Genomic DNA, 10963 nt, shown 5'->3' with positions numbered 1-10963 from the left:
ACACACACACACATCTCCATACTTAACCACACACAGTGCCCCAACACACACACATCTCCATACTTAACCACACACAGTGCCCCAACACACACACACATCTCCATACTTAACCACACAAAGTGCCTCAACACACACACACATCTCCATACTTAGATCTGTGAGTGTTAAGGACTATACATGCACACACAGACACGCTGCCTGTAGCCCAGTGCTTAACAGCACATAGACTAGAGGGAGGAAGAGAGTCTGCAGAGCTGCCAGCTAGTACTGTGTACCGAACGTACAATGAGAGAACCAGGAGAGAGAGTAGAGAGTAGAGAATAGAGAGAGTATAGATAATAGAGAGCAAAGAGAGAGTAGAGAGAATAGAGAGAGCAGTGTAGAGAGAGTAGAACGAGTAGAGTAGAGTAGAGAATAGAGTAGAGTAGAGAATAGAAAAAAAATAAAAGAACAGAGAGAAGAGAGAGAATAGAGAGAAAAGGGAGAGTAGAGAGATTAGAGAGAAAGGAGAGAGTAGAGGGAACAGAGAGAGTAGGGAGAGTAGAGAGAGTAGAGAGAGTAGAGAGAATAGAAAGAGAGAGTAGAGAGAATAGAGAGAATCGAGAGAGTAGAGAGAGAAGAGAGAGCATAGAGAGARAAAGGAGAGTAGAGAGATTAGAGAGAAAGGAGAGAGTAGAGGGATTAGAGAGAGTAGGGAGAGTAGAGAGAATAAGAGAGTAGGGAGAGAAGAGAGAATAGAGAGATTAGAGAAAGTAGAGAGAGTAGAGAGTAGAGAATAGAAAGAACAGAGAGTAGAGATAAGCAATTAAAGAGAGAAAATATAGAGTAGAGAGAATAGAGAGAATAGAGAGAGTAGAGAGAACAGAGAATCGAGAGAACAGAGCGATTAGAGAGATTAGTGTAGAGAGGGTAGAGAGAGTAGAGAGAGTAGGGAGAGTACAGAGAATAGAGAGATTAGAGAAAGTAGAGAGTAGAGAATAGAAAGAACAGAGAGTAAAGAGAGCAGAGAGAATAGGGAGAGTAGAGAGAGTTGAGAGAGTAGAGAGTAGAAAAAATAAACGATTAGAGAGATTAGTGTAGAGAGGGTAGAGAGAGTAGACAGTAGAGAATAGAAAGAACAGAGAGTAGAGAGAGCAGAGAGAATAGGGAGAGTAGAGAGAGTAAAGAGAGTCGAGAGAGTCGAGAGAGTTAAGAGATTAGAGACAGTAGAGAGTAGTAAGAATAGAGATACTAAAGAGTAGAGAGTAGAGAGTAGAGAGTAGACAGAGAAGTGAGAATAGAGATACTAGAGAGTAGAGAGAACAGAGAGAGTAGAGAGAAAATGGAGAGTATAGAGATTAGAGAGAAAGGAGATATTAGAGGGGATAGATAGAATAGAGAGAGTACAGAGAGTAGAGATAAGAGATAAGAGAGAAAAGAGAGAGTAGAGAGAACAGAGAGAGTCGAGAGAACAGAGTGATTAGAGAGATTAGAGTAGAGAGAGTACAGAGAGATGAGAGTAGAGAGTAAATAAAATAGATAGAACAGAGAGAGTAGAGAGAGTAGAGAGTAGAAAGAGTAGAGAACATATAGAGATAAGAGAAACAGAGAGAAAAGAAAGAGAGGATAGAGAGAGTAGAGAGAGTCAAGAGAACAGAGGGAGTCAGGAGAACAACGAGAGTAGAGAGAATAGAGATAGTAGAGAGATTAAAGCGATTAGAGAGATTAGAATGAATATAGAGAGCAGAGAGAGGAGAGAGGAGAAAGAAAAGAGAGAGTAGAGAGAATATGGAGAGTATAGAGAGTAGAGTGAACAAAGAGTAGAGAGAGTATACAATAGAGAGAGTCAAGAGAACAGAAGGAGTCGATGAGAACAGAGAGATAGAGAGAATATAAGATAGTAGAGAGAAATATACTAGTAGAGATAACAAAGAGAGTAGAGATAATAGAGATAGTTAGGACAGAACAGGAGAGAGAGAGAATATAGATAGTAAGAGAATAATAGCTAGTAGAGAGAACAAAGAGAGTAGAGATAAGAAAGATAGTAGACGAACAGAGGAGAGTAGAGAGAATCATAGATAGTAGAGAGGAGAAGTAAGCTAGTAGAGAGAAGTCACAAGAGAGTAGAGATAAAGTATAGATAGTAGAAGAACAGAGAGAGTAGAGAGAAAATATAGATAGTTAGAAGAGAATATAAGACTGAGAGAGAGTAACAAAGAGAGTAAGAGGAGAGAGAGTTGATAGAATGAGAGAGAGTCGAGAGAACAGAGAGAGTAGAGAAGAGAATGAGTAGATAGTAGAGAAAAAATAGTAGAGAGAGAACAAAGAGAGTAAAAGGATAAACAATAGTAGAGAGAGTAGATAGAGTATAATGAATATTGAGAGTAGAGAGAGTAGAGGAATAGAGTGCCGAGTCAGAGAGAACGAGTAAGGAGACAAGAGAGAACAGAGGAGAGTAAGAAAAATAGATAGTAGAGAGAATATGAGCTAGTAGAGAGAGAACCAAAGTAGAGAGTAGAATAGATTAGAGATAGTAGACAGAAACAGAGAGAGTAGAGAGAATATAGATAGTAGAGGAATATAGCTAGTAGAGAGAACAAGAGAGTAGAGAAATATAGATAGTAGACAGAAAAGAGAGAGTCAGGAGAATATAGATAGTAGACAGAACAGAGAGAGTAGAGGAGAAATATAGATAGTAGAGCAGAACAGAGAGAGTAGAGAGAATATAGAGTAGTAGAAAGAACAGAGAGAGTAGAGAGAATATAGACATGTAAAGAGAGAACAGAGAGTAGAGATAAAAGAGAGACAGAGAAACAGAGAGGTAGAGAGAATATAGATAGTAGAGAGAATATAGCTGTAGAGAGAACAAGAGAGTAGAGATAATATAGATAGTAGAAGAACAGAGAGAGTAGAGAGAATAAGATAGTAGAAGAGACAGAGGAGAGTAGAGAGAATATAGATAGTAGACAGGAACAGAGAGAGTAGAGAGAATATAGATAGTAGACGAGAACAGAGTAGAGTAGAAGAGAATATAGATAGTAGAAAACAGAGAGAGTTAGAGAGATAAGATAGTAAAGAGAACAGAGAGAGTAGAGAGAATATTAGATAGTAGAGAGAACAGAGAAATAGAGAGAGTAGAGAGTACAGAGAGATCGAGAGAACAGAGCAATTAGAAGAGATTAGAGGTAGAGAGAGTAAGAAGAGTAGAGAGTAGAGAGTAATAGGAAATAGATAGACGAGAGAGAGTAGAAGAGAGTAGAGATAATATAGAGATATAGAAGAGACAGAGAGAGTAGAAAGAGAGAGACAATAGGGAGAGTAGAGAGGAATATAGAGACAGAGAAGTCGAGAGAGAACAGAGAGAGTAGAGAGAATATAGATAGTAGAGAGAACAGAGAGAGTAGAGAGAATATAGCAAGGTAGAGAGTTAGAAGCAGAATGCAGTAGAGAGAATACTGACATAGTAGAGAGAACAGAGAGAAGAGAACAGCAAAGTAGAAATGAGAGTTGAGAGAGTTAGAGAGAAAGAGAGTATAGAGAGGATGAGAAAATAGATAGAAGTACAGAGAGAGATAGAGATTGAGAAGAGAGGTAGAGAAACTAGAGAGTAAGAGAGAAACGTGTAGGAGTTAGAAGAAGAGGTAACAGAGAGATGCAGAGTAGGGAAAGAGTAGAGAGATCAAGAGAGTAAGAGAGAGTAACGAGAGAAAAGAGGAGAACAGTATAGCAGTAATGTAGAAAGAGAGAAAAGAAGAGAGATAGTAGAGAGTAGAGAGATTCAAAGGAAGAGGATAGCGAGAGACAGATGAGAGTAGAGAGAATATAGATAGTGAGAGATAAAACTAGGAGTAGAATGATAGAGAGATGAAGAGAGAGGGAGAAAATAGAGGTAGTGAATATTGAGAGTTATAGAGAGTAGAGTGAAAGGTGAAGAAGTACATAGAGAGAGTCAAGGAATAAGTGGGAAAGGAGAGAGCAATATATTAGAAGAATAGCAGTAAGACAGAGAGTAGAGAGAGTATAATAATAGAAGAATAGAGAGACAGAGAGAATAAGAAGAGAGAGAAATAGGAGAGAGTAAGAGAGTAGAGAAACAGAGGAGTAAGAGAACAAGAGAGTAGAGAAATGAGAGAGTAGTAGAGAGAGATAGAGAGTTAGAGAAGTAAAGGGACAATAGATAGAACAGAGAGAGTGAGAGTAGAGCAGAGTAGAGATACATAGAGAGATAAGAGCAGAAACGAGAGAGTAGAAGGAATAAGAGTAGAGACTAATAGGAGAGTAGAGAGACATAGAGAAGAGTAGAGAGTAAATAGAAGAGCATGAGAGTAGAATGAATATAGAAGTAGAGAGTGCAAGTAGAGATAATGTAGTAGATTAGAAAGGAATCTAGAGTGAACAGAGATAGAGTAGAATAGAGAGAAAAAGATAGTAGAGAGCAGTTAGAGAGAGTAGAGAAACTAGACGTAATAGAGAAATAAGATTGGAGAATAAGAAAGAGAAGTAGAGAGGAGGTAGAGAGTGATAGAGAGTAGAGAATAGACAACAGAATAGAGAAGAACAGAGAGTGAGGAGAGAATAGAGAGTAGAAGAGAACAGAGAGAAGTAGAGAGAATATAGGATAGTAGAGAGAACAGAGAGAGTTAGAGAGATTAGTATAGATAGAGAGAACAAAGAGTAGAGAGAGCAAAGAGAACAGAGTATAAGAGAACAGAGAGATAGAGAATAGAGATAGTAGAGAGAATATAGTAGTAGAGAGAACAGAGAGAGTAGCAGAGAATATAGAGAGTAGAGAGAACAGCAGAGAGTAGAAGGAGAATATAGATGAGTAGACAAGAACGGACATTAGAGAGATTGAGAGAGAATATAGAGTAGATAGACAGAGACAGAGAGGAATGAGAGAAGTAGAGATACAGAGAGAAGTCGAGAGAACAGTAGATGAGAGAGATTGGGTTAGAAGTAGAGTTGAAGAGTATAGAGAGTAGAGAGTAGAGGGAAATAGATAGAACAGAGAGTAGAGAGTAGAGAGAGTAGAGATAATAGAGATATACGAGGACAGAGAGAAGAAAAGAAAGAGTAGAGGAGAATAGGAGAGTAGAGAGAATAGAGAGAAATTGGAGAGTAAAGAGAGTAGAGAGAAGTAGAATGAATATAGAGATAGAGGAGTAGAATAATGGAGAGTAGAAAGGGATAGAGTGAACAGAGATATGAGAGAGTAGAGAGAACAAAAGAGTAGAGAGAGTGAGAAACTAGATGTACTAGAGGAAACTGAGAGAGTAGAGAATAGAAAGAGAGTAGAAGAGAGTCGAGAGAATTAGAGAGTTGTAGAGTAGAAAAAATAAAAGAGATAGAAAAAATAGAAATAAACAGAGAGAGTGGAGAGAATAGAGAGAGTCAAAGAGAACAGAGGGAGTAGAGAGAATATAGATAGTAGAGAGAACAGAGAGACTAGAGAACAGAGAGAGAGAATATATAGATAGTAGAGAGATTAAAGAGATTAGAGAGAATAGAGAGAATATAGAGAGTAGAAAGAATAGACTGAGTAGAGCGTAGAGAATATAAAACATAGAAAGAACAGAGAGAGAGTAGCAGCGCACGAGAAGTAGAGACAGTAGAGACAGTAGAGAGTAGGAGTAGATGAGGAGAAAGTAGAGAGAGTAGAGGAGAGTTAGAGAGTAGGGAGTAGAGAGTAGAGTGAGAGAGGAAGGAAGAGTAGAGTGATAGAGCGAGGAGAGAGTAGAGAGAGTAGAGAAGTAGAGTGAATGACGAGAGTAGAGAGAGAAGAGAACAGTAGAGAGAGACGAGAGGAGAGAGTAAGAGAGTAGTAGAGACAGTAGAGGGAGTAGAGAGAAATTAGAGAGTAGAGTGAGGAGAGAGTAGAGAGTAGAGAGTAGAGAGAGTAGAGACAATAGAGATAGAGAGTAAGAGAGAGAGAGAGTAGAGTGAATGAGGAGAGTAGAGAGAGATAGGAGACAGTAGAGAGTAGAGAGGAGAGAGTAGAGAAGTAGAGACAGTAGAGAGTAGAGGGAGTAGAGAGAATGTAGAGAGTAGTGAAGAGAGAGTAGAGAGGAGGATAGAGACAATAGAGAGTAGAGAGTAGAGAGAGGGAAGAGACATAGAGAAGAGAGAGTAGAGAGAGGAGAGGACAAGAGAGAGTAGGAGTAGAGACAGTAGAGAGTAGAGAGTGGAGAGAGTGGAGAGTAGAGACAACAGGAGTAGAGAGTAGAGAGAGTAGAGATAGAGAGAGTAGAGAGAAGGGGGAGAATAGAGAGGTTAGAGAGAAAGGAGAGATTAGAGAGTGGAGAGAGTAGAGCTAATAGAGAGTGTAGAGAGAAAGGGGAGAGTAGATAGGGTAGAGAGAAAGGAGAGAATAGAGAGAATAAAGAGAATAGAGAGAGTAGAGCAAGTAACGATGAGAGAATAGAGAGAAAAGAGAGAGTAGAGAGAATAGAGAGAGTAGAGAGAACAGAGAACAGAGAGAATAGAGAGAGTATAGAGTAAAGAGAGTAGAGAGATCAAAGAGTAGAGAGAGTAGAGAGAGTAGAGCTGCTAGAGAGTAGAGATAACAGAGAGACTAGAGAGAACAAAGAGTAGAGAGAGTAGAGATACTAGAGAGTAGAGAGAATAGAAAGAGAGTAGAGAGAACAGAGAGAGTAGAGAGAATACAGAGAGTATAGAGTAGAGAGAGTAGAGAGAACAAAGTAGAGAGAGAGTAGAGAGAGAAGAGATACTGGAGAGAGAGATAATAGAAAGAGAGTAGAGAGAGTAGAGAGTAGAGAGAGTAGAGACAACAAATAGTAGAGAGAGTAGAGTGGAGAGAGAATAAAGAGAGTATAGAGTAGAGAGAGTAGAGAGTGGAGAGAGAATAGAGAGAGTATAGAGTAGAGAGAGCAACTGTATTGCACAGCAGCTGTCTGTCTCTCGAGCTACAGAAGCTCAATGTCTGCTGGCACACATACAGTAGATCTACAGACTCATATCTGGCAGGCTGCGGGAGGCAACACACACAGAACAACCCTACTATCCCGAACCCCAGCTGACTGCAACTCAACACCTCCACAGGCAGAATTATTCAGTAGATGATTAACATCTTGGATCACTGAATGTCATTTTCCCCTCTGTTCAGGTAAGACCCAGCTATCCTCACCCCCAGGCTCAAGCGAGAGAGAGAGAGCAGGCTGGTGGATGAGATTAGGTAAGAAGTAAATAGTARAAACATGCAAACATGTGGTAAACTCATAAACTGTAAAGGCACCTTTGAGCATGTACAGTAAAGGAATATTGATGGAACAAACTAAGCCAGCTTCAGAAGTCTTCGCTTGTTAAAAAGTATAAAAGGCAAATAATAAAAGACTCCACTTTGATGAATGAAATATATCTCATTATAATCCACAGTTTACCGTTCTGACATGTTTTGCTTTGTATTTATTTGGTTCCAATAAATACATCATTTCCCATCAAGACATATTTTAAGACAAACCAAAACATTAAATTTATTGTATTTCCCAATGTGTTATTTCTGTAATATTAATAAAAATCCATACTAAATTAAGTCACACTAACAAAAATCTTAAATGATCTGATCACACAAAATCTAGACATGAGCTTTAATTCTAATTCAAACAGAACATCACCAAGTACCACACAGCTAAACACAGGAGCAGCTTACCTTCCACTGAATTCACAGAATCTCTCCACCGGAGCTAAATCAACGGAATAGAACAAAAAGAAAGTATGTGAGAACTTGGCTCAAAGAAACCAAAGCCTCAAACAAATGTTCTTATGGGTCTGTGACTTTGCCTTCTAAAGCAATGACAGTTTAGTCATTTTCCTCTCCTTCTCTCAATCAGTCTATTCCATCTACCTAGAGACCCAGCCTGCTGCTGATGTAGTCAGTGAGAGGAGAGAGAGAAAGAGAGAGAGAGAAAGAGAGAAGCCAGGAGAGCTGGGGACTGAGTGAAAGAGAGAGGGAGGGAGAATTCCCTTTCTCTTAAATAGTAGACTATGCGTTCARACCCCACTCCCACCTAGCGCTCTTGAATACCCCCCCTATGAATGGAAGCTGAGGAGTTGAAACGGGATGCCTCAAGGCTGGAGAGAGGGGGAGAGAAATAGAGAGAGGGGGGGGGGACTGAGGGTTTGGGGGGAGGGTGGACCATTAGCCACAAAGTGGAGCAGCCAATGGAAGAGGAATAAATTAGTGAATTCAGGGCTGCATTAACATATAATTTTAGACTAGAATATAAACAGGAAAAGTAGCTAGAGTGACTGCCTCTGTTTTTTGATGAGGATGATAATGGTGGCGATGATGGTGATAATGCTGGCTGTGATGATGATAATGTGGGTGACGATGATGGCAATGTTGGTGATGATGATGATGATGATGATGATGATGATGATGATGATGATGATGATGATGATGATGATGATGATGATGATGATGATGATGATGATGATGATGGTGATAATGCCGATGGCGGTGATGATAATGTTGGTGACAATAATGATAATGCTGGTGGCTATGGTGATGATTGTGGTTATGATGGTGATCATGTGGGTGGCGATGGTGATAATGCTGATGGAGATGGTGATAATGTTGGTGATGATGGTGATAATGCGGTGGTCGATGGTGATAATGCTGGTGGTGATGGTGATGATGGTGATAATGCGGTGGTCGATKGTGATAATGCTGATGGAGATGGTGATGATGGTGATAATGTGGTGGTCGATGGTGATAATGCTGGTGACGATGRTGATAATGCGGTGGTCGRTGGTGATAATGCTGGTGGTGATGATGATAATGCTGGTGGGGATAATGATGAGGATCAGTTTTCTAAGTTATTTGTTATTAGTCCTCTTATCCCTAATTGAAGCAATAAGGACGAGGGTGTGTGGTATGGACAATATACCACGGCTAAGGGCTGTTCTTAAGCACAACGCAATTGAGTGCCTGGATATAACCCGTAGACGTGGTATATTGGCTATACTGTATTCCAAACAATCAAGGTGCTTTATTGCTATTATAAWCTGGTTACCAACGTAATTAGAACAGTAAAAAGGTATTATTTGTCATAACCGTGGTATTAGGTTGGATATACCACGGCTTTCAGCCAATCAGCATTCAGGGATTGAACAACACGGTTTATAATATCGGCAATACCATCCTCAAATCCACCAGAATAATGAAACTTCTGAAATCTGATGCATAACATTGAACAGAACCAAGCTAGCCTGCTCTCCATACAGCACTCTACCAACCACACAGCCCTTGATGAATGTGTGTTTAAATACAGCTGCATCCCTATTTCCTTCATATTGAACTTATTTTGACCAGGACACATAGGGCTCCTGTCAAAAGTAGTTGACTTAATAGGGAATAGTGTGCCATTTGAGACAAAGCCCAGTACCTACCTCCGTCCCTCTGCTCTGTACCCATATCTGGAGTGAACCAACCTGGCATCCTTATTTAGAGTCTACAGCTATCAAGACGCAAGGCGAGACCCAGATACAGACACAGGAGGCAGATGGTTGGAGTCTTACAATGTTTATTAATCCAAAGGGGTAGGCAAGAGAATGATCGTGGACAGGCAAAAAGGTCAAAACCAGATCAGAGTCAGGAGGTACAGAGTGGCAGACAGGCTTGTGGTCAAGGCAGGCAGAATGGTCAGGCAGGTGGGTACAAAGTCCAGAAACAGGCAAGGGTCAAAACAAGGAGGACTAGAAAAAGGAGATTAGCAAAAAGGAGTACTGTAAAAAAAACACGCTGGTTGACTTGACTGAACATACAAGACGAACTGGCACAGAGAGACAGGAAACACAGGGATAAATACACTGGCCCAGAGAGACAGGAAACACAGGGATAAATACACTGGCCCAGAGAGACAGGAAACACAGGGATAAATACATTGGCCCAGAGAGACAGGAAACACAGGGATAAATACACTGGCCCAGAGAGACAGGAAACACAGGGATAAATACACTGGGGAAAACAACTGGAGGGGTTGGAGACAATCACAGGAACAGGTGAAACAGATCAGTGTGTGACAACAGGGGCTAGAACCTGGCCTCTTAAATTAGAGACAACAGGGGCTAGAACCTGACCTCTTAAATTAGAGCCTATAGGGGCTAGAACCTGGCCCCTTAAATTAGAGAATACAGGGGCTAGAACCTGACCTCTTAAATTAGAGTCTACAGGGGCTAGAACCTGGCCTCTTAAATTAGAGGCTACAGGGGCTAGAACCTGACCTCTTAATTAAGATACTACAGGGGCTAGAACCTGACCTCTTAACTAAGAGACTACAGGGGCTAGAACCTGACCTCCTCATTTAGAGACTACAGAGGCTAGAACCTGACCTCCTCATTTAGAGACTACATGGGCTAGAACCTGACCTCCTCATTTAGAGACTGACAGAGGCTAGAGCCTGACTCCTAATTAAAAAGACTACAGGGGTAGAACCTGACCCTCATTTAGAGACTACAGAGGCTAGAAGCTGGACCGTCCTATTTAAAGACTACAGGGGCTAGAACCTGACCTCCTCATTTAGAGACTACAGAGGCTAGAGCCTGACCTCCTAATTTAAAGACTACAGGGGCTTTAGGAACAGCAGGACCCAGAGGATGCTGGTTGTGAAAACAGTCAGTCCCACCAAATAAACACAGGAACAACCAAGAAGGACGATGCAGGACCCAGCCAGAGACAGAACCTAAATGCTCTCAGGCAGTTGTCCCTCATTCCCAGGGACATCAAAAGGAGAAGATATGCATTAAATATATTTCATAAGAGCCAGCATGGAGAATTGAGTGACAGTCATTAAGTCAGTCTGTGACCCGACCTCCTAACTAATCGGGGGCTACAAAGGCTCTGGTGCTGATGATGATGGTGCATCGGGGGGGGACCTTTCCTTAGGGAACATTCAAAAACCCCTTTGACGATAAAAAATAAATCTACCCTCATTAGCTTTCTGTCCTTCAATATGAAATCATGCTG

At 40.7% G+C, this 10963-nt stretch overlaps 1 protein-coding gene across 1 annotated transcript in view; it reads right to left on the bottom strand.

Moving 5' to 3' along the window:
• LOC111957563 (tenascin-like) overlaps nt 1-7990 on the bottom strand; it is a 70762-nt gene extending 62772 nt beyond the window's left edge. The window contains exon 1 of the mRNA XM_023978423.2: nt 7646-7990. The gene's annotated coding sequence lies outside the window, so the exon portion shown is untranslated. The remainder of the gene's footprint in view (nt 1-7645) is intronic.
• Nucleotides 7991-10963: the final 2973 nt, after the last annotated feature.

The sequence above is a fragment of the Salvelinus sp. IW2-2015 genome, linkage group LG33 (assembly GCF_002910315.2).
Source record: "Salvelinus sp. IW2-2015 linkage group LG33, ASM291031v2, whole genome shotgun sequence".
Lineage (NCBI taxonomy): Eukaryota > Metazoa > Chordata > Actinopteri > Salmoniformes > Salmonidae > Salvelinus > Salvelinus sp. IW2-2015.
The sequence above is the reverse complement of the archived record's forward strand: the minus strand, read 5'-3'. Positions and strand labels throughout refer to the sequence as shown.